The sequence below is a fragment of the Stigmatopora argus genome, chromosome 2 (genome assembly GCF_051989625.1).
Source record: "Stigmatopora argus isolate UIUO_Sarg chromosome 2, RoL_Sarg_1.0, whole genome shotgun sequence".
NCBI lineage: Eukaryota > Metazoa > Chordata > Actinopteri > Syngnathiformes > Syngnathidae > Stigmatopora > Stigmatopora argus.
Genome location: NC_135388.1, coordinates 5,370,103 through 5,394,961, shown reverse-complemented (window position 1 = coordinate 5,394,961; position 24,859 = coordinate 5,370,103). Strand labels below are relative to the sequence as shown.

Genomic DNA, 24,859 nt, shown 5'->3' with positions numbered 1-24,859 from the left:
CTTTTATTCATTACATAAATGACATTTTAACAAGAGAAAATTCCTCATTATTGCTTCATTGTACTGTATTAGATCTCTGTCCTGCAGATTGATTGAGTGATGGCGCTTTTATGAATATCAATATGTTTAGACAGAAGGGCTGGTGAAAACCTCAGCCAAGGTCAAAGATGTATGTTATGACAACAGCCAGAGTGATAACACAGCAATCAGGTCAATAGACGGAGATACGACAAGAAAAATAGTCTTTGTACTTTGACTTCTGATGTATATCTTTTTAATTGCACAGGAAAGAATAACACAATTTATCACACTACATACCAACAGTGTTAATTAAATAATGTAACACTAAGTGACAAACACCATTCATTCCCAGGGAAATGAAATAGTCCAGTTGTAATTTTTGGCAAAATCCGAAGTGGTCTGTTAACCAATGGACAATCCAACTAAAATGATATTTTCCAGAAAAGGCCGATCTTTCCATGTCACCATCATCACAGTAGCCATTCGTCATATACGCTTAGTTTTCTAACCCAGTCTAACATCTGTCTCATTATCTCTAGCTCACGTGCTACCTTCTTTTCATCCGTGTTCATTTTTTCCACATTATCTCTTCAACATTTTTCTACTTTTCTTTCTACACACTGTGTAAACATTGGCAACGAGAGCGACACTGCCATCTACTGCAGTGGATATGCAATTATACTTTACCATAGTATGGTGATATAAAATAAAACAAAAAAATGAAACCAGGCAAATTAAGTATATACAGTAGTCAGGCTTGAAAATAGCTCAAACCATCAAAAAATATTTAAATGCAGTGTTGAATTTAATAGCACCTACTGTACTTTGTTTTCATCCCGATCATGAAACGTATTTCAAAATTTCTATTCATCGCAGTATTTTCTCTAATGCACCAGTGCATTTGCATTTACATTTTTGTCTGAGAAATCTATGTGTCAGTCACCCGCGAGGCGGGTACCGCCTGACAAGTGAGAATACTTTATTCAAATTGGTCTGGGGTGGCCGAGAGCAGACGATGGTAAACGTCTGAATGCCAAATGAGGTATTTATGAAAAACTGAGCCACGTTGTCCTCCATCCAAAAGAAGCATTACGCTCGCACGAGGCGGAGAAAGTGGAAATGTTGACCTTTTACGCCCGGGAGTATGGGCACACACACACACAGCTCACCATCTCAGCTCTGGGGATGTTATCTCAAATAATTACCGTCGGCCTCCCTTGTCCCCAGTGGCTGCTGCTTGTGAGTGGGTACCAAACAACAGCGGGTCGTCGCGGACAGGCTCCATGCTGGAGGAAGTGAGTGTTAGCAGAGTGGAAGATCTAAAACCGGCCTCCTATGGCCCTGGCAACGGCTCTTAATTAACCACCCAGGTATTCTTGAGCCGCATAGCCCGCTGCCCGGCCAGCCATATGGCTGGAGTAGCGCCACGGTCCTAATTGCCAGGGGAAGCGCTCCATCAAAAAAAAAAAATGCTCAGCCAACGTAAACCTTGTGTAAATTATTTTTAATGGTTCCCTTCTGGCAGAGGAGCATGTTTGTCATCTCAAAAAGAATGGCCACAGCGAGTTTATTTGCCCTTGACCCCCTTTTTTTCTGGGTCCCTGCGTGATGGCGTGACCGCTCTACCTGATTCTCGACTGTCTCACACGCACAAAGATGCGCCAGAGTCATCTGCTCTGTCAGCCAGCAACTGCCCCCGCCTCTTATGCAATGGAAGAGTAATTATAATGCTACATTTTCTAATCAATATTGCACTTAATTATTGGCCACAGAATTGCTGTATATCTTAACATCTCGCCAGTAAGTGTAACCTAAAGAAGCTTAAAGGCCTTTTTTCATATTTGGTAAGGATCGCCCCAGGGCATTTTAATTTGTATACAAACATCTTAGTCTTTTAGATGTGTCTTTTATATATGGATGGTAAAACATGTATGTTTACGAATAGAACTGAAACTGTCGGACGAGTAAAAACAGTCCAGGACTGTTTAAGGACTGTCCTTAAAAGCTTTTCCTTTCCACTTCACCTACCTTTGCTCCCTTTTGGTCCCTCACATTTATTTCCCACTCAGTTTGCTTTGCCAATTGTCCCAGGTGGGATCCATGGGGGATAAAGTCATTGCAGTTTTCCGCTTATGTTATTTTTGACCGTCCTTCTTGTACAAGGATGTTGCTGCAAAGAAGATGAAGGTGCCGGCGAACAAACAACATCCTTTGGCCCCTCCTCACCGTCATCTTCTACCTCCCTGTCCAACATACAATATGTCAGGAACAAGGGACATTTCCATGCGCCCTCCCACCACCTCCTGCCCCACTCAAGCCAGGCCATCGGTGAACTTTTTTTTTTTATAAGGAAGCGAGGTAGCAATCTGGTCAGAGCGACCTCACATCTGCCCTGCTAACGAGGAGGCTGGCGTCTTCCCAATTCCCCTTCCCTGTAAACTGTCCTGTATATCCACATGGTTCACGTACATTACAGGTCAGCCAGCAAAACCCAAGGGAAGCACAAGGAGGCACAGACACAAACACGCATACAGTGTTCGGTGATTTTCCCACAAATTTGTGGATATTTAATCATTCGACCAGACAAGGCGGGCTGGTACACAAATCAGGAAGGTCGTAACCCACCAAAAGATACAACCCTCGACCTCAGAACTGTAAGGCAGATGTGCCTATCCACCCACTGCCGTACCGCCAGTCAATGTATAATGTATCTGTAAAATTGCTCTTAATATTACCTTGACATGCAGCACTCGTAACTACAGTTTGAAGATAAATTGGTTTTAAAGTCATATAATGCCCTTCCCAGTGGCTTTTTTCAGAGAATGCAAATACATCTCTAAACGCACATGCACATAACTGTCTTCCCCAAATATGGACCATAAACCTCAGGATAACTCCCAAACTTAAAACCCCAGCTGCTCCTTAGTCCAAACTCTGGCTTAATGACTTGGTTGATGCTTTGTACCGCACACAGTGCACTTGAGTGGAAATGAAAGCATAATTGCCGCCATAGATCCAACACACAGTGAAAATAATATGCATACGCCTTCATGCATTTAACCACACTATCAGCCCCCTCTTTGTGTCTCCTGACGACATCGGAGTCATTACGGCGCTATATTTTAATGTTGTTTTCCCCCAAAACTTCACGTAGGCAAGTCACGCTATCGGGCGTAAGTGTCGCCAAACAGCCCCCCGTGCATTGACTTGATCTGCTGCCAGTTTTAATGTACCTACTCTGTGAAACAGCTCCAAATCTCCTGATTGGCGGTTACTGCATCTTAGGCCAAATGAGACGGCGTCACAGGCGGCTCGTTTCTGGTTTTAATGAGCCTCACGTAGCGAGACAGGGGATGAGATATCGGCCAACATGGGCTAATCTGAAATGCCCTAAAACAGCAGGACCATGAATTAAGCAAAAGACATGCATGTCTGAAACAGTAAACACTTTGTAAAGCTGCCTTTTGTGCTGTCACTTTGACTTTCAGTTAAAGTACATTAAGGTTGCACGGACAAGACTATATTCTGTGTCTCTCTTTAATTCCACTATGTATTTGATTAATAAAAAGTAAGAAAATGCATTTGATATACCAAAAGAAAAGTGAGATATAGTAACAGTATAAAATCTCCCATTGGATTTATTATGATAAAATTACTCTCGTAATTATTTCAATTTTTTCACATTTGGTTTGTAGATGAGCAACATCCATTTTTTTTATCAATATCATCTGTATTAATTTGTCAAGATCCTCCAACCCATGTATATTTTATCAGTTCCACACTTTTAAGCCCAGCCACTTCAAATATTACAGTGTACAATGGTTCACGTATACTACTTTGAATGATGGTAGTCACATCAGAGTGCTGGTAGATGTTATTAAGTTCTGTTTTGTAGAAAATGTTCAGTAGTTTATATTCGGGGTTCCATTACTTGGATCATATCTGGGCTGAGATGACTTTATACAATCCTTTATACTGCCAAGCTATACAAAAGAAGACAAACCTACAGTATAACTCATCTAGTAGAAGCAAATGAGTTCCTTCAGATGTGATTCACTTCAACTAAAGCCCTTTAAAGAGCAACTTTCTCCCATAGGCCGAGTCTTTGTCCCATCGCTCATCTGCTTGTCATGCCGATTTAGTCAAGCTATATGATGCTTGCAGGTGCTCAGGGGGCGCTATTCTTAGACCAGACAATAGAGCGAGAACCACCGCTACCACAGGTTTGTGTCATATGAAATTAGATTAACACTTTCAGATGGACGGACCCAGGGTTTATGTGCTGATGAATTGCAGCACCACATTAAAAACGTACTTTGAACAATATATATTAGTTTCGACAACTTGATTGCAAAATGGCTGAATCTAAATTGTGAATAAATTTGTCTTGTATTTTGAAACATCTCCCTCTATCATATCTGCTGGAATTTCAGGTGAGAGGTGGAGTATGCACCAGACCAGGGGTGGCAAAGTCCGGTCCTCGAGAGCCCCTATCCAGTCTGTTTTCTGTTTCCCTCCACCAACACACCTGATTCAAATAATCTGGATTGGTATCAAGCTTCTGGACATCTTGCTGGTGAGTTGATCATTTGATTCAGGTGTGGTAGAGGAGGGAGATATGGAAAACAGACTGGATAGGGGTTCTCGAGGACCGGACTTGGTCACCCCTGAACTAGACTGCCTGCCAGTCGAACTCTAAGGCGGCTGTGCTACCCAGTTACCACCATGAGACAATTTGTCATGATAAGGTCTGCAATTAGTGTAAATAACTACAAAAACCTGCTATTCATTCAGCACTTTGTACATAATGCTAATGGGGTGATTCGTAAAGCTGTTCAACCAAGAAAAACACAAGCAAACATCATCCACACTTTAAAGCCTTCTGAAATACATCTTGGAGTCTAAAAACTTAATTTCAAAACAACAACAGCAAAAGTGATATGATACGTTTTGAAAGGACGGCGTTTCAACTCAACAAACTGCGACGTATTTTGACGCTGACTTGGTGCCAAAGCAAGCCGTGATCACACAGACAACAAGAGAATGGCCGTGTAAACATTCCGGCACCAAAGAAACGTTGAAAACTGACAATGGGTTTGCAGTGACGGCTGATGGACGCTTTGAAACACAGTCGGCGAGTACTGTCACGTGCCAACGACTCGTCGTTTCTCTGATATCTTTTTTTTTTGCTAACAGGCTTATTTGGAGTTATTCCGTCTGTCTCAAGGCATGATAAAAACTGTTTTTCTTGGGCACTTAATGGTGGCAAAATAAGCTTATTTTCAAAGTTGCACGTTTTAATATCAGACGCTTTTTTCTCGGTTCTATGCGCAGCGGCGTGATCTATGGCTCGGTTAAATTATGGTGCCATTTGGCGGCGCCGAGGGGGGAAATTCATTACCGCTCAGGGTTGTTTCCTCCCAAAACAAAAACATTTCATTGTGACGGAAATGCCAAATTAATATTGGCTTTGCACAAAGCCGATTTTATTTGCTAAAAGAACTGGCACTTTCTCCCCCCGCTTTATCCACTGCATGAAAGATTGAATGTGAGAGCTGAGTAAAATGACTTCCATGCCTGCACACACACACATCTAATTTCACTCCTCTTGTTTCTTTGCCTTTGTCACAGCCACAAACACACAATGCGACACGCATACGCCGCTCACATTGTCGAAGCATTTCATCCTTCCTTTCACCAAAAGGCCTTTGTTTCTCAATGATGCCTCGCCATCAAAGGCGCCTCTAGTCTCACTGTTGACTCTGGATGAGGCTTTTTGACGTCACCACATTTAACTGTGTCAAAGTCTTCACATCAAGGGTGTGCTTAGTTCGTTTGATGAGCAAATGGTGTGAGGACTGTAATGAATAAAAGTCCGATGTGTCTTCAGTAAAGATGCCGTCAAATTCTTATCATTGGACAATAAGGAAATGTTTACTCAACATCATTTTTAGCCACACATGGATGAAACCTACTTACTATTTTGTGAGTGTGTAAAATGTAAACCTATGAAAATGATTTTTTTTCTTAAGTAATTACCATGTTAGTGTGTACACTCAAAACCATCTGTAAAAACTAAAATAGCTATAATTATGTATGGCAATAGCACAACAACCGCCTCCACTCCCTCTATCATGTCCTGGCGTTTTCATCCTGTCTTAACAGGTTTAGATATGCATAGGCAATTCCAAAAACAGATACTGTATTACGGCCAAGTTCACAGATGCTGACCTGTCTTATTTACTAATCTAACGGTGTCGGACAGCATTTCTAGTCCGCAAAGATACAACTAGGTAAGGTTATGTTGTCTCACACTTCTGTTGTGTAGTACTATGGAATACACAACTAGGCTGTTGCTGTGGTATTTAATCAGAGCACAAAGGTCCAACACTAGACCTGATATAGATCCAAATGTAATGCTGCATTCCAGAAAATTGGGAAGTTGGACATTATTCAGGCCCAAAAAGTACATTTGAATCCTGTTCAACTTAAGAAAATCAATGTACCACACCACAGCCTTATCCTCCAAGTCTGCTTGTGGTTTCCCCCTTGCATCGTTAATCTGTTTTGCCTTCTGATCTTGGTTCTCATATATATGATTTATTAAGATTCCTCAACATCAAGTATTTGTTTATGGTGAAAACATAAAAACAATCAGGATTCTGAAGTGCGAAGGATAGCGTTGATTACAGCTATTTATTTGGCCGTAAAGACCCTATGCAAAGTCATCCTAAATGAATGTGAAGAAGGTCAGGGACATGAGCAAGGAGAGGAGAGATGGAGGCTTATGCTTACGATGGCTTGAATAGCTTATGAAGAGCCATTAAAAGTTTTATAAAAACATGAATCAGGCTTTAACAAGGAGTGAAATATGCTCCTTGTTTTCCCATTGCTGACTGACCAAATGTGGAATACACATGTCCATAGAATGCTATGAAACCTTTCCAATCGGGATGAAGTCAGATTTTTTTTTACGAAGTTATTTAATCTGTTGCATTCATTTGAAATTCAGTTATAAATTACGATCAACAAGTAGTCCAAGCAGATTGGCCAGGAAAAAGTCAACCCGGGAAATATGCAGCACGGAAATGTGATGAGCATTTACTGCCTTTCTTTGACAGAATATAAAATGTCCACTTTTTGTTCACAAAACTGTCTCTTGCACTAAGCAATTCCGCGAGGACATATCTTTGGTGTACTGTAGTCCTCTCATAATACACTAAAGTCGTTGAAAAAAGTGTCTTTATGGAATTGATATCATTAAATCACCAAAAAAACAAGGATTATTACCAAAAGCCATAAATCCAGGTTGGAACATTACATATCACCACTAGTTATTACTAAGCCAAGAGAAGCCCAAAATGACTCTCTTAGTAACGACATTTGTTATGAGTGTGGAATATTTTTTTTCCATTTTTATTTACTATCTCACCAACATAAAGATGTTGTCACAGGTTGACGTGAAGACAGCTCAATCAAAGGACGCCACTAAAGCAGACATGATTGATGACGGGACGCCAACACAAAGAAGTTCTTGAAAGGTACAGTGATTCATTTACTCTGCTGCCACCACATATTTCATGTCTGTTGACCTTACTCACACTGCAACGATCTTTTTGATTTTCATGTGTCCATTATTTCTATTTCATTTCATTAATTCAGTCTTTATACTCAAATGCAAGTATGAGACAAACGTGCACAAGACATTCCCCTTGAAGAACCAGTGAGCCAGACATCATATATATATTTGCATACATTTAATCCCCCACTAACACCCAAACACATATGTTATGCACACAAACACACACACAGACACGCACACTCACAGACTGCATGTGTGAGTGCACAAACAATTTCAGAGGTGCCCCCCGACTCCATATGCCCAGACATAATATTGCATATAGCCTTCAAACTGCTATGTTTGGGTCAAGCGGACTTGCACTCCTAAGTAATTTATAATGCACTTTTACTCCGAGGTATTGCACAATCTCATTATCATTAGATGTTTGCATATTTAACAACAGTTTTTAATTAGAAGGTGTTTTATTATTCATGCACATAATTTGAGGCAAGCTCAGGCTGCCGAGGAAGGAAAGAGACAAGGTGAGGAAAGCCTTACGACGCCGATTTGATCCTTTTTGTGTGTTTGTTTGCTTGCAAGTGATTCCAAGTAGTAGTCCTGTAATGGCTCTTTTAATTTAGCTAATAGTTATCATGTCGGGTACCTTTAGAAATTTGCTCACTTCCCAGCTATGGGAGTTGTTTCCCAGTGCTGAAGCTTTATGAAGAACTGTGCTTTGGCTTACGTTGTTGTAGTGTGTGTGTGTGTGTGTGTGTGTATGTTTTAACTGCAGCTCCTTGATTTATTATTAAAATTGGAAACGGACTCTTGGGACAACATCTAAATATGTGCTTTCATTTGCCGAATAAACCGAGCGTTGTTTTCATCTTTGCTCATGATTGTTAATGGTGCCGTTGATGAGAGGGGTGTGTGTGTGTGTGTGTGTTTATGTGTCTGTTTGCTCTCACTCTCTTTATCGGCTCACACCCGTCATTACTCTGGCCAAATAGCCCAAGCTGCTGATTTTGTTTTAGGTTTTCAATTAGTCATTTGTCTAAGCACATCTGTTACTGGCAAAGGCCCAGAATCTGGGCAACCCGCGTGGGTTGGCGCAATTCTCTAGCAGCCTGGTCTTTTGTGAGGTCCTATGGCGGCGTCAAGCACTTCGGAGCTCCTCAGAGGTGTGTCCTTGGATCCTCTCATATTTTACAGCCAAATCCACCGAGAAAAAGTGTTTTGAAAGAATAAATAAATAAAATAAGACAGCCACCGCCTGTCCATAGCCCTGTTCTCCTTCCTAGACTGAGGAGACTTGAGCATTTGACACGGCCTCTGGAGATTTAAAGTTCACACCCTGCCACTGATTATTTCTCCTTATACATCTCCTCTTATATTTTATTTGCGTTTAATAATTTATGTACCACAATCTGCTTATTCCCTCCCTCCAACACGATTCCCCAAAAATGATGAATATACAATGCACCTTTCTTTGAGGGGTTCTATTAAATTCTGCACCATATCAGTAAACTGCCTATTTTCTTTAACTTTCTTCATTTTCACCCACACCACAATATGCATTTGCATATTTTTAGCATATTACACAGTGTTTATTCACAAAACCATTCCTTTCAGCTATGATGGATGTCATTAACTCCCTCGAATGTACATTTATTATTGAAACTCTGTGGAAAGCATTATTTTAAAGCAACATAATGTGTTGTTTATGGTATTCTGTTTACAAGTAAAATGGCCCATCAGTCAATTTAGGCAAGACTGCTTGGAGCGTACCCTTACACTACCTAGATGACGGTAATTAGACACAAGAAAAGCCAAATATTTAATTCCAGAACCTTAATTTTACCCATAGATCCTTGCAGTTGTATTTTTTTATTTAGCTCTTATCCTCACAAGGGTTACAGACATCCTGGAGCCTATCCAAGCCAATTATGGGTAGTAGGTAGGGGACACTATGAATTGGCTGCCTGCCAATCTCAGGGCACAAAGAATTGTGCACATGTAAGAAGAAACCTGAGTATCTGGAGAAAACCCACATTGGCACAGGGAGAACATGCAAAGTCCCCACAGTAAAGTCAGGCCCGGGATTGAACCCTGAATCTCAGAACCGGCCTACGTGCTAACCACTCCTACCTTCGCTGTACCAATCTAAGGATAGAAAAAAATGCATCGAAAGTCCATCACTAAGGATAAATTAAAAACATATTTAACAAGTAAAACCATGCATCCAAATTGAGCTTACGGTTTTGACATATTTGTATGGTGAGTTTTCGAAAATGACAGGGGGGTTAGATTTATACATGTGTCCTCATACGTCAGCAGAAGCACAGTTTGACTGTGGTCAGCGGTTTTCTGAAGGAGCGTGCACGTCCGACGCCTCAATCATATTAAATCCCGGTCTATTTTTGGGGTGGGCGACATGGGCGTCCCGTCCCCGCAGAGCTGCATCCCTGATTGTCGAGAGTTCAGGGAGGGTTCAGTCGGCAGCACCATTGGGTCTGACTGATCCGAGAGGGACTCCCACTGGGCTTTAATAAAACATTTTGCTCATTGTGGAAAGTAATGACCAACAATGTAAACTTGTGACTCGACAACAGATGTTGGCATGCTTAGTGGAAACAAGGTGCTGTAAAATTAATTTCACTTGAATTATTTACTGCATGCATTACGTGCTTGAGGAAGTAGGTGGGGGCGACGGGGCGGGTTTGGTTGGCAACAACAACAGAATCGTATTCAATTAGAGGTGAACTAGTGGGATGAAGGGGTGGGAGTAGTGGTGGGGGATATGGCAAAGAGAACGATTGCATGTGTTCACTCTTGAAATTCCAAAATGGTAATCAGAGCCGCCACTACTGACATCACCCCTGTGATTCATCTTTAATAGGATTTATTATTTCATAGTGTCACTTCAAAGGTTGTGTTTGTGTAAACTTGCCCAGAATGTTTCTCCACAGTAAAATTAAGCCAAATGAAAATCTGGAGATCTAGAGTTGGGGGGGCATTTTTTTTATTGTGCTAAACTGATTGAAGTCATTAGACATTTACTAATTTGAAATACAGTGCATAGTGTTTTGGAGCTAAGTATGCTAGGCTTTTTTGGTTCTATTTTTTTCTACAGGAATTTGATAACTACTGATCTGTGAACATAGTAAATGTGAACAAGCAGTTGAGTTGTCAATTCCCTTTGTCCATGAAGGATTTCCAAGTGGGCTGTCACTGTTGTATCCGTTGGCAGTTAGCAGTGTGACGCCCTCACAGAGGTACAAACCTGGATTTCCTTCATTGCCCTTAGGCTGCAGCCAAACAGCACGTAACTGTTGTTGTACTGCCGCGTTGTGGAAAAATAACAGTGGGAGCTATTTATACAACGATGTCTCCTCATAGCCATTGCCCCCCTGCAGGTTATTCAACTGCATGTTTGTTTTCTTTTTGTTGCTTGTGCAAAGGTTGTCTTTGTTTGCAATGGTTCTGCGGAATAGTTCAGCTGAGTGTGAAGTGCTGGGATACAGGAAGTGAGCTTACTCTTTCACCCGAGCCCTGTGATAAATGAAGACACTTAACAATAGTGTATCCTGCGACCTGGAGCCTCAGCTGCTGACATCGACTTGTCCACATCTTTACGCATCCTCTCCTTTCCGCAAAGGTTGCCTTATCAGCTTTACCAATGTACATATCTGAATCCCCTGTACGCCGAGCCTCTGAGGTTTCACATGATGCATTCTGGGATTTGATCCACTACCGAGTTGTTTCTGCATCTGATTTTAGTGCTGAGTTTAGGTTCAAGACCACATTTAGAAGGTCTTACTCTGGTTTTAGACTTTAGGTTCAGTCCTAGTATTGACTTCTACCAATCTTGGTCTTTGCCCCTTGACTCTTGGAACTTGTGGACTTGTGGAAACCACACTTCCACCGTGCAATCCTCTTCTCATTTAAAGCTTGCTAAATTGAGGTCTCTCCTGACACATAGAGTTGCGGCTCAAACCCTTGTTTTGTTTTAATTTTAGAGGCGTATATTTACACATTTCTCCTGGTGGCCTTTTCCTTTATTTCGCATGCAGTTAAATTTGTTACACACGTCCTCTACTTTGTAAAAGGTGTCCTTACTTTATAATCAGCAAAATAAATACAATATTACTGTAAATTCTGTCTTGTGTACAACATAAGTCATTTAAAGTTCACAGTTCAAATTGAGTGAGAAAGAGGCAAAGCCTTAAAGCAGGGGTCTCGAACTCAATTTACCTGGGGGCCGCTAGAGGCCGAGTCTGGGTGAGACTGGGCCGCATCAGGATTTCCACAAGAAAAGCACTGATAAAACATTCCAACGTTATCAAATATCTTTATTTTTTAACAAAAAATAATGAATTAAATAAATTAACTTAAAGATGAATAAAAAATCAATCAATCAGTAATACAAAACCAAATAATACTAATGAGCATACAGTAGATATACACTGGCTGGCTAAGTAGAGAAAATGAATTATTTTTATTCCGTTTCAAAGGTCTGTATTAACAGCTCTTTAACCTTTAACTTTCTGAACTTGAATGGAACATTGAACATGAAATATTCTGAACACGGCTTCTCTTGCCTACTCCTTGCTGCTAGAGACCTGGCAGCGCTTCTTCTCACATAGTCAGATTTGGCTTGAGGGAGGAAGCAGTGGAGACCCTCAGTAGAGCTTGAAGATGCTCATCAGTAAGTCTGGACCTGTACTTGGACTTATTGAAGTTCAAGGTGGAGAAGAGCTTCTCACACAAGTATGTGCTCCCAAAAAGGCACATGGTCCGCTTGAACCTTCGGGAAAGTTCAGGGAAGCTGGGGGTCAACTCTCTCAAAAATTGCCCAAGCTTGTCTGCTTCTCCACTCACCTCCCTGAACTTGGCTTTGAGTGCAGAGTTGCACTGCAGGTCAATGAGCTCCATTTGAAGCTCAGGAGGGGCATCTTGCACATCAAAGGAGAAGGGGTCCGCAAAAATTTGAAATGTGGCTTTGTGTGTCTTGAAGTCTGCAAATCTGTGATCAAATTCCTCCTGTAGCTTCGAAATGGCCTCAACATACTTCTCACCACTGAATGGTGTGCCTGCATCCACGAGAGCCTTGCATGCTGGGAAATGGCAAAGGTTTGTCTGAGAAGCTGGGCTTTCCATAACACAAGTTTAGTGCAGAATGCTCTCACGTTGTCATAGGCAGCACTGACAAGTTGCCCCTGGCCTTGTAGCTTCTTGTTCAGTACATTAAGCTCATGTGTGATATCAACAAGAAAAGCCAAGTCCATGAGCCATTTGGGATCACTTAGCACAGGATCAATCAACTCACAAACGGCGTAGCTAGCTTTGACTGCTGCATTACTGTCTTTGGTAGCCTTCTTGAAGAAATCCTGTTGCCTCAGAAGACGTGTTTTAAGACTGGCAACCTGGTTGGCTCTCTCATCTCCCTGGTATTTTTCATTCTCCTCAGCATGTCTCGTAGTACAATTACGTTTCAAATTGTATTCCTTGTGCACCGCAACTTTTTCAGTGTAAATGAGACATGTCGGGGTGCCCCTGTGTTCAACAAAGAAATATTGCACTCCCCACTTTTCTTGAAACTGTCTGTGCTCATCACCGACCTTTCTCTTCACGGCAGGCTTTGAAAGAGACATCTCTGGGGCTCTGTAATATGTTTTTCCACTTGGAATGAGTCTCGGGTTGATCTTTCACATTCAGTCGCGCGGGTTTGTGGCGCATGTGCACTTTCGCTCTCCGTTTCAATCGCGGAGATGGCTACAGACACTGACACAGGCTGGATCACGGATCATAGCGCCTCATTCAGTTCTATGCTGAGAGCAGCGGAGGAGTGTGCGCGCCGAGCGGAGTGATCGGCCTCACGGCTTCTCCTCCGCCCAGCTGATTGGAGGAATGAATGAGTGAGTGAGCGAGGCACTGGACAGCCCGGCCGATGTCCCGCCCTCCAGAGCCGTATACCTCAACGTGATTGGTTCATTCAGCTCCGAACCAAAGTTCCCTCTAATTTTTTGTTGGTCTGAGCAGAAAGACAACCTCCCTGAGCGCACTGAGTACCAGTGTGAGCGACATCATCGGTACTCGGATGATTCGCTTAAAGACGTTTCGCTGACGGACGTTTGACAGACGGGCAGGTCGCCGAATGGACGTTCCACCGAACGTTCATTCGGCCGAACGGAGGTTTCGCCGAAACGGGATTCGAACGCTCGCCCCGCCGGATCGTGTGTGTACAAGTTTTTCAACCTCGGCCCGCGGGCCATATACGGCCCCTTAGGATTTTTAATCCGGCCCGCCGCCGGTGTTTTCCAAATTATAGTAAAAATCAATGTTCGTCTACCATCAATGGCAGTCCGGGAATAAGCACTCTTGGGCAGGCAGATGTAGCAGAACCGAGCCGTAAAATGACAGCAATCGGGTCAAATCCATCCTAAAACAGCATTTAATGATTAAATACAAATACTGGATGATATCGCGATGGAGGCAAAAAAACGTCTATAGACGTCCATTCGCCAAACGGCTCAAAATGCTCTCAAATTCGGTCAAATCCAGCTGAAAACAGCGTTTAATGATTAAATACAAATACTAGTATTTGTATTTAATCATTAAACTAACAAATACTAGTACGACCTGTCCGTCTGTCAAACGTCCGTCGGCGAAACGTCTTTAGGCGAATCATCCGGTCACGACATCATCATTGCTCGCTATCGGCACACCAGTATCACACCTGCCACAAGCAGGTGCATGTCAATGTTCCCTCTAATTTTTCATGTAAAACATGCTGTAAAACAAGAAAAACACGAGTGGACAGAGCTACTGCCACTGGCTGCCACTGAAACGGCGCCATCATGGGGAAAGGGGTAAAAAAAAAAAAAAAAAAAAAAAAAAAATTAAAAAAAAAAATCGATATTTCATATTAAGACGGGGGCCGCAAATTATCGTCCCGCGGGCCGCAGTTGGCCCGCGGGCCGCAAGTTTGAGACCCCTGCCTTAAAGCAAGCCATACACAAAACACAACCAGCTGTGGCAGTAGAGAGATGAGTGCTGCATCAGCACTACAGACACATAAACCACCCTTCCATACACACACATACACACAAAGAACCCATTACCCCATTAGCCAAGCAGTCTGAAGTTTCACTCACACTTATGTATTATTACTAAAAATCCGACAAAAGGTTTTGCACGTTTGTCTTTGGGATCCGCATTTCACCGCAACATCCGTCTGTCAGCACACTGTCTCCGTGATCCTTGGAGTCATGAGTATGACTCATTCTAGCACAATGCCACATGTTCCCTGCACAACTTGATCCAAACCGGCTTTATGCATTATTTGTCAGCCCTTTAAATGTTAAAAAAAAGACTGAAAAGTGAAGCTTGTCAGCTTATTTGCGGTCTGCCACAAATGTCGCAAGCACATTGCTTCCACGTCCCCACATGGCAACACACTCAACCAATGTGGCCGCTAACGGGTATCATATTCACATGTTGAAATATCTGACTGGTCCAAATCGCATTATTTCAATATTTGGTCATTGAGTGACTGACTATAACAAAAAATTTAACAGCGGAAATATAGTGGACGTCTCTCTAATGGTAAATGCTAGGACCAGGCAAGGCTCAAATAAATATAAGGTTTGATGAAAATCCATCACAAAATTTAGTCGAGGTGACCATCAACATGTTTGTTAAAGTTATTATGTCAATGTTATGTCAGTGTAATGTAGTCTTTTGGAGGGCTATCTGTTTGTAATTGCGTAAAAAAAATACTATGTTAGGGGAGTTATTTGGATACACACAATGATTTTTCTCAAAAGTAGGGAGTTTCAATGATGACCATATGGCATACAGAATATTAGCAAAGTTGTTTGGATACATACAATGATTTTCCTCAAAAGTAGGGAGTATGGCATACTGAATATGCCATACTCAATATTAGCGGCCTAGCCTGCGCTTTTGTGTCAATCATTGGTGCTGTTACTTTTCAAATAATTGATTGAATATTTAGTTGTTGTTATGCTGCGGTAGTTTTTAACATATTTACTGACTTACGGATGTCCAAGTCTATTCAATATAGTGAAAGTAACCTGTACACCATAACTGTAGGGAGAAGCGCTAATATTTCTTTTTTGTGCCTTAAAGCAAACTCATTAATTCTTCTAATCTGCATGAGGATCAGAACAATTTGCCTTCACACAGCTCGGGACAGCCTTGCCTATTCAGAACACATTACACAAAGTGTGACACTGTCACGCTGGCAGATGTTCTCTCCATTCCCAACCTATTTCCTTGTCACTAAACCACCAAAGCGCCCCCTTCGCTCCCTTCACTCGTCTTCCCTCCCCACGACGGCGCACAAACACACGGCGAAAGACAAAGAGAAACAAGATGAATTATAATACCAAGTGGGGTCCCAGCGGTATTGAGGGGTGTTTGGGGGGATGTTTTTTTGTTCTGCTTGGAAATATTTCTCACTTTTTGAGCGGAGCACGCTCTGCTCCCACATGTATTGTCTGGCTGTGATCATGTGTCAGAGCGGTACAAGTGGGATGCGGGGCCGGGTGCCCGGCAGGCTTGTCTGAAGCAGACGGCTTGTTTGCGTGTACTTAACAGCTCTTCACAGCTGTGTTCTCTCCGAATGTAACAGGAGAAGACCTCATCCATCAGAACGTCGCATTCCCCCGTACTCCGCCCATACCCCAACACTCCTGCTTTTTTACTCCTACCCTCCATTTTTTCCTGCAAGTGCCTCCATTGCGCAAATGTCAGCAAACAGGCGAGAGGTCGCGTCGGAGGTCAACCTCTGAATGGCAGCGTAAGGCCGCCTTTTTTGTCTTTTCAAGTGGGTGTGCATTTCTCAAGGAGTTGCTTATGAGCAAGACTTCCAGGCTAGACACATGTTTAGGGGGTGTTGAGGAGGGGGTATTGTGACAGCTCACATGAAGTTGGGCGGACATTAACCTGCCAACTAAAGGTCCGTAAGCATACATTCATATACAGCGTAATGTCCAAACTTGTCCAAACTAAATTTGTTGAAAGTTTAAAACCAGTCATCAAATAAAAATATAAATTGAACAGAATACATTGTAGTCATCTTTTTAGTCATACAGGCCTGTTTATGTTAAATTTTAATTCACGAACGTCTTTTACAATAACACGCTTAGAATTTGCAGCCAATGATAAGGGTTTTAAAAATTGAAAAAAAAATCTATCTTTCTTTGTATTTGTATCCGGTCGACGGTGCTCTGTGCGAATGGGAATATCAGCAACCTTTAGAAAAAAGTTCCCACAGCAGGAATTCAGCATAGACATGTTCAAAATGGATCTTGGATGAACTTTTTTTTTCAAAGGAAATCTCCCATTCTGTTTCTTGTCCATTTCTTGCGCCTCAATTTCTCCCATTTCATTTACGTGCTTATCTTTTTGCCATTAGCCATTAAATGTACGTCGTAACCTTAATGCCACTGATTAACCCCGAGGCCTGTGGAACAGTAGTAAAAAAGCTTCCAAAGACAAGACATCACTTTTGCTCAGTGAATGTCCACCTGTTCTTTTTTTCTCTTATCCGGCTCAGTGTGCAGCCTGTTAATGTTATACCTTGATTTCACATGCAAGGTAATAATGTAAGTGGCATTTATCAAAGGCGCAAGTCGCATTAGCAACACGGCAGGGGAAAAAACATTTGATTTCATATGTTATAAAATCTGTTTACAGTTGCAGAGTAGAACACTGTACAGAAACACATTTCGGTGATAGGCCACATTTTACTTCACCAAATCTAAAAACAAACATTTGATATCTTACAACAGCCTGCTTTGGCAAATTTACATTGTAGTTGGGAAATCTGCTATTCATCAATGTCCAAATAGAACTGTGGTAAAGTTATTTTGTAACATTTTGTCCTGTGTCCTGCGGGCTATTCAGCATATTGTGTGAGACTTAAACTCTCTCATTAACTTACAAGTGTGAGGATAACCAGAGACCCCCCAAAAAAGGAACGTATTGTTACAGGGAAATGGTATGAATGCCATACTGTCCTGGACTAGACAAATTGGATATATTCTTTCAGTGGAGCAATTTCCTTGCACAAATTTTTCCCTCTGGTTGGCTACAAATTTTACGTTGTAACTTAAAATGTTGACTGTATGGTTAATATAGGTTTAGGATTACGTTTATTTCATATGGGATTTTTTGCTCAAATTTGTTTTAAGGTTACAGTAAGTGCTTAAATAAATCACACTCTCTTATAACATTGGTGAACGCCACTTCACCTGACATATCTACCCACCCTGAGACCTGCTTTAAAATGTGTCAATATAGTATACGACTGAGTAAAAGTGATATAATGCAAGACATAAAGCACGTGCTCAAACACAAACAAAACACGTTTGCACACACACCTGGAGCTGGCAGCATACGATATAGCACTCTCGGTGTGACACGCTGACAAAAGTGTATTCATGTATCACTGTGTCTTCTGGGAGTCGTCTAATTGCACGAGAACAGAAATAGAGCTGCAAAAGTATGAGTGCGCTCCCGGAGAGACGTCCCCCCCAACCCGCTAAAAGTCACCCGACGACCGACCCCCTGCCGCCTACGCTCTCTGATTTGCTTCTTGCCTGTTGCAATGAAAAGTACAGAGGCTAAGTACTCTTTAAAATAGAAAAAGTCACATTGTGAACTCTCCCTCGAGAGCCTTAAGTGAAAGGTAAAGGGTTTTTTTCCCCGGGTGTGATGTTCGGTTTATATCTTTAATGCCTGCGATACCTCAGTCCAACCAAGAGGAGTGCAGGGCCGCGGTATCTCCGACTTTGGTGGCAAGATGAGCATACGTTGCCATGTGTAGCCTTTCGGTTTGTAACGCTGACATGAGAGTTTTTTTAACAACACACACACAAGAAGAACCACACCCATGGCCTCCACATGCCCTGTACAGAGAGGCAGTGGAAAAAAAATCTGGTTAGTTCGCAAGCACTCCATGGAGGACCATATGCGCTCCCGTAACAAGCACACAAGCACGGAGTTTTGAATTGACCTGAGTAAGAATGAGGAAAGGGAGTATTTCAGCATATATCCGATATCCTTCATCCATAATAGCAGCTCTTTGTTCTCACTAGTAAGACATTTCAATGCATGAATAGTAAGATTGTCCTACTTGTTAGGCTTTTTACCATAACTGCCTGCGACTATATTTATGATATTTCCTTTGCATACAAAATTGGACAAGTGTCTTTTAGGAGTGAAACACTACTATGGCCTTTTAATACTACTATGAAAGCACTAGATGTAAACTAGTAGAATTCTGCATGGTGTGTAAGTGTAAATTAAGAGCATAAGAAGAAAAAGTTGGTGGTGCTGAGTTGAAGGTCGAAGAAAAAAAATGACCTTCAGAAACAACAAGGGAATAAGGAAAGAAAAGAATAAAGAGAAAGGGAAGGTAGTTCCAAAATGAAGAGCAATGTAAAGGAAAGAAAATGGGTTAGGAAAAGAAATGGAAAGGAAAATAAATAAGGAAGAATAGGTGCTTGAAAAAGAGAAGATGATTGAAACTCATTGGGTTAGGTTAGTTGAAGTGACATCCTCCCAAAAAGCATTCTGAGAACTTCAGTCAGAATCTCTGTAATCAGTGTGGAGTGAAAGATTTTTTTGGGGTGGGGGGACAAGAGTGTGTGTGCGACATTACGGAGAAAAGAAAAAAAACTTAAGGGTGTCGAGAGAGTTTGCACCAAAGTTGCCTGTCAGCCCATTAAAGATGTGAAGCTGGCATGGCGGCCCTATTGAAACCATATGTGTGTGAAGGAATTCCAGTGCTGGTAATCCATTCCAAATACAGGACTGTGGTGTTAGTGTTAATTTAAGCAGCATGTTGGGGATGGGCGGCCACGCTTTGATCATTCGGAGATGCTTTGGTACAAATTGAAGTAACCCCCAAGCTCTGTTCGGACTGGATCCCAACTGTGGATTTGTTGAATTAAACGCTTCGTCGAATGCTGCGTGCACATGAAAAGGAACGGCGCTCACGGGAATCGCACCTTGCAGCCAACTCCACTCCTTTTTTTTCTTTTTTTATTACTTTTAAACTCGATCCACACCGGGTTTGCGCCACTTTAACAACACGAGGGACGCGGCCCGGAGGAGATTATGTTCCGAATCACCTGGACTGTATAATGGAGAACATGTTAAACATCCAGATTGTACATGGACCATATGTATGACTTGTGATCAGAAGGTCAGAAGATAACAACTACACGGCATGGGTACAGCAGCACCAAAGAATGTGAACAGTGTGGAGTCTTTACATGTTATAAACAGGTTTCCTGCACAGTATAAAAGGTGGTCTTTCATCATGTGGAGATGGCATCTTTAATGACAACCGGTGTTACCATAGACTCTTGACTGAAACTCCAGTTTCATTTCAGTTGTCTGTAGATAATCCCAGCAACACCACTGATGACACGTGTAGCTTCAACACCCTGCAGTGTCCATATGGGTTCACTGTCACACTATGAGGGCAGAGGGGTTACTAATCTGACACTATTGATTTTTTTCTTTTTGTTCATTGGCTCCACTTCATATTTGGTAAATTAGAGCAGGATGTGTGAAGAAGGCTTCCATATTGTTGTGATTTATCCTAACATTTGTTGCACATTTTGAGAAAAAGTAATCCATATTTTTACAAAGAATCTTTTCAGGGCTACAGTTTATTCATATACAGGAGTTACACAATTTAACATGGTACCAATACACAATATTTTGAGAATAACAGAGAGCATAATAACGCAGCAGCATGAAAAAGAATGATCACGTATCATGCTTGAGGCTTTTCATTTGATTTAACAAGAGAATAGCTTTTCAACTGAAACATTATTTCAATTTTACTTAATTAGATTTTGTTCTATTTTAATAGACTAAAGCTCATAGCAACTGGGATGCAAATTCAGTTTAACAGTAACGCCAATGTGGACTAAAGGGTCCTTGACAAAATACAACAAGAAATGCAACATGACAAGATGTATGCACTTTTTGGATGTCTGATTAGGGGTTCAATGTGCTAAACTATCCCATTTAAATCAAATATTTCCAAACATAAATGTTAATTAATGGCAACAGTAAATTATAACTTTAAATAAGATGCTCAGAATACAATTTTATGATCCACATAGTAAACCACTTTCCCAAATGGCTGGGATATCTTCAGGATTGGTTTGTTTGCTTCACAATCATGGTTTTAACGATGGCCACTAAATGCTCTGTTAAATGAAGGTTGTGGCAGTTTTGACACACTCAAGACAAATACACACAAAACACAATGCAGTTGCAGGAGCCGAAATGCCGCATTGAAGCCGAAATTTGGGAAACGAATAAAATGGAGTCTCCCACTTATGGTCGATATACACAAGTCTTGTCCTTTGGGTCTGCAAGCGGAACACTCCACCACAAACAACACAGTAGTCGGCTGCCTCTCTATATTTTGTCGCCCAACCACCAAATGCCTCCCATGCAGGCGACGCACACTTGCCAAGGCCACAGGCATGATGCAGCGCGGTCTCAAACAGACAATTTTATTTGCAGAATCACTCAAAGTGGCCTCTACCACACAAGCTGAATGCAATGTGCAATTGCAGCTTAGGATAAAAACGAGTCACACATTCTGTAAGAAAAAACCCCAACATAAAATCATGCATCTAATATGTTCTGACAGTCAGTAAGTTCAATCTTCAACTTCTTGCAAGTAGTAGGAGATCTGTATATCTTATCGTCATTATGTTTGCTTGCCTATTGTAGCCTATCCAAGCTAGGTGTGGAAGCACGGAGTAAATACTTGATTGGTTGCCACTGAAATTGAAAGTAATGTTTAAACTTCTGGAGTAAGAAAATATCTTCTTGATTAAAAATTGTACCTCACTAGTACCAATCACTAGCACCCTGAAAAACAGCTCCCTACACTTGCTTCGCAGAGGTGTGGATGCTTTTCATAACAATACACCGAAAAAAGTTTCATTGCACAGTGCCTGCATTTCATGATGAAAAGAGCCATTTCCGCAAGGCGCAGATTTTTTGGGTGATTTTTTTTCCCCCAGGTAGCATCCGATCACCCAGACTATCTAATGTGGCTGGACCATAGTATTAACAATTAATGATGAGTGTGAGGATTTCCCCAGTTGGCTTTTTTTGCGCCCTTTCCAGAGGCTATTGTCATTGAAATATCAGTGTATATAGCATTTGGCATTTCTACTTCATACTTCAGATGTTATCAGTGGCAAAGTGTCACCATAATACACATCTTGAATTGGCCTATTCCCATCTCCACTAATTCAAAAGTGTAGAAGGCGAAGAGGAGTATGGTCTGGTCCAGTACCTGCTCCAGCCAAGTTTTGAGCTGGCACGCAAGGTTTAAAAAGGTGTAGTGGCTGCAGCTGGGGTTTGTTGTTAAACTAGTGGGCTGGCCTTAATGGATTTGTGATGATGTGTCTTCGAATTCTTGCCTAAGACCCCCTGACTGAGAGTGAGCTCAGGATGCTTATCTCTGTGGACATCTTGGGCCAGCTTCAGGGGGTTTGAGGATCTGGTTTCTACTGCCCATGGGAGAAATCCAGCAGGACTTGAGTAACTGGGGATTAGTAGGCATGACCCTGGGAGCAGCAAAGCAACATTTGAGAACCCTAAAGAGAGAAAAGTCATTTGACCTTGAGGCACGCACAAGGTGAAAACTAAAAGAGATTATTGGCTTAGTTGAAGTGTAACATGACAATTGATGTATCAGTGCTAAAAGGGGTAAATAGCATTAGGGGGGAATTTTACCAAAAGCCACCTCTTAAAAAAAGAAACATTTGGACGTGAACTAAATATTAAAATCAAACCATACTGTATGTTTTTCAAACATAATTAATTACCATGAAATCCGGTTTTTGACGACTAAGTACTTTAATTTTAATCTGTGGTCATCTGTAGAGAGCACACTACCATAAATTATGCTTTGTAATTGAAAAAAACTTGTAATCTTGAATCATTTGTTTATTTTTAAATGAAAATATCCACATTTTTCGAAAATAGCTGGAAAACAAATCATGTATTATAATTTGCCATCTGAGAGGAACTACAGTAAATGACTCATCTTGGTTACCTGAGACAGAAGTGCCCACCAGCAACATAGTTACGGTGACGCCCATTAAGACCACTCAAGGTCACCGTACAGCCTGCCTCCTGGCTCGGGCAGCATGTTTTAAAGCTTAAGCTTCGGCGGGCGAATTACAAAAATGTTCCCAACAAAAGCCGGCGCCTGCCCTCCCACCCTATCTCCCTTCTTTTGCAATTTCTACCCTTGTTCCAAAACAGTGCAACCAGAGAGCTCCTAAAGGACTCGTCACCTTGTCTCGAGGCTGGAGCACCAGAGCAAGGAAAGCCGCCACTTCAATCATCTGGGGGTCGAAGGTTGTGTGGGTCAAATACCTTGACTGAAGCCCCACCTACCAGCCCACCCCATGTCACAATGAAAAATTGGACTCTGAATCCATACAACCTAAAATCTTTTCATAAAACTGCCAAACATTAGGACAGTATTATCATTTCATTATACAGTGATGTGCTCAGGTTTGGGTTTTCTATATGTGACCACAATTTTTTTCTCATCTCCGTATCTCCTTCCGTATTTTGTCTTTCCGTATGCTTAACCTATAATAAGCTTTTTAAATGCCATTGAAAACATGTAATCATTTAGTACACATTCAAACAATGAAAATATAGCTGCCTAGTAAGTGTGTGTTAATGAGATAATCCAAATGTTGAGAGTGTGTTTCTTTAATAAGACTGTTTTTATGACCTCTTTCATCATAAAATGAAAAGGTAAAACACAGAACGATTAAGTGCAATCAAGAACAGATATGCCTGAAACCATCCTCGCAATCCTGAATGAACGATCACACTGCACTTTGAAGACTTTTACGGCCTCCATAAATCAAGACAAAAAGAATAAGTATTATTTGAAGAGCTATTAAAGGGTGCAGTGGTTGCCCTCCGTGCTAGTCTGTTTACGATTAGGAAGGGGTGAATGAACATCAGGGGTTTCATTGGAGATTTTACAAGGGAGCCCGGTGTGCTGTTGAATTCCAACACTTGAGAAGAAGTAGCCCCTGGAAGCGTGTTTTTGTGAACATGTATGTCTTTTGTGCAAGAACACCATGACGTGACAAAGCCTGAGTGAAAGCAGATCGCGGTGAGCCCATGCGCAAGTCCTCCAATACCCTCTGACATCCTGCCTCTGAGCAATGGGATTGAGAACAAAAGCGCAGAAGCAGGTAAACATGTGCTACATGAGCTAGCCTGGTCCATGTCAACTGCTTCTTCTCTTTTGTTTGGAGTTTTGACAGTTGCATGTCTTTTACTTGTACTCTGCTAGAGTGACTCATTGAAACATTAGATTACCCCACACACAAAAAAAATCAAAAACGTATTATTTTTTCATGCTTATTGGAGATTACATTAGTTCAAATATGACAATTTTATACTATTAATTATTGATTCATTTTCTGAACCGCCTATCCTCACAAGGCGCATGCTGGAGCCAATCCTAGCTAACTACAGGGACCAGGAAGGGGACACCTTCGATCAGTGACCCTAAGACCCTTTGTTTGCATTGAAAATTAAGGATTTTAACAAACTGCACATTGTTAACAATATTTTCTCAAAAAAACAAATTTGATGTCCATCTGAGCATCTATCTTCATTAATGATAAACACCCACAATGTCTCTAAATCGTTTTACTCTCTGGCATCAAGAGCCTTTTTTAAAAATTAGGCCTCTGTCTCCTTCAAAAGTCTTACAAAATCTTGCCTCATATTTAGCTTTCAAAACAACAAGCATACCTTACTTTTGGTACCCCACATTACTATCTATCTTTTTCCCCTGAGTCTACTTGACTGGACTTTCTAAAAGGGAACAGGACTGGAAGCTGATAATTGGGGTCAGAAGCTTTTACTGCAGTCTTCAGGAAGTCCTTTAAAAAGAAGTGAATCTCCCCAGTGTTAAATATACATGCATGCTGGGCACACTTTTTTTGACATGTCCTCTAAATCAAAATCCACCCCATCAACATAACAGCAACCATTTAACTCATCCAACAAGCGGGGGTATGGCAGGAATTCTGCTCTAATATGGCATGAGCGAAACAACATTTTCTTTTCAGGGTTAGAATCCTTTCAAAAGCAAAGGTCAGTCAGTATAGACTAAGGGCATATGCTTTACCCCTGTAAAAATAGTGCAGTGCA

The 24,859-nt window shown here is 41.5% G+C and overlaps 1 long non-coding RNA gene across 1 annotated transcript in view; it reads left to right on the top strand.

Annotated features, from left to right (window-relative positions):
* The window catches only part of LOC144066766 (uncharacterized), a 125,202-nt gene that overhangs the window by 58,387 nt on the left and 41,956 nt on the right, over positions 1-24,859 (top strand). The window contains exon 3 of the long non-coding RNA XR_013297720.1: positions 7,476-7,562. This is a non-coding gene — a long non-coding RNA (uncharacterized LOC144066766). The remainder of the gene's footprint in view (positions 1-7,475; positions 7,563-24,859) is intronic.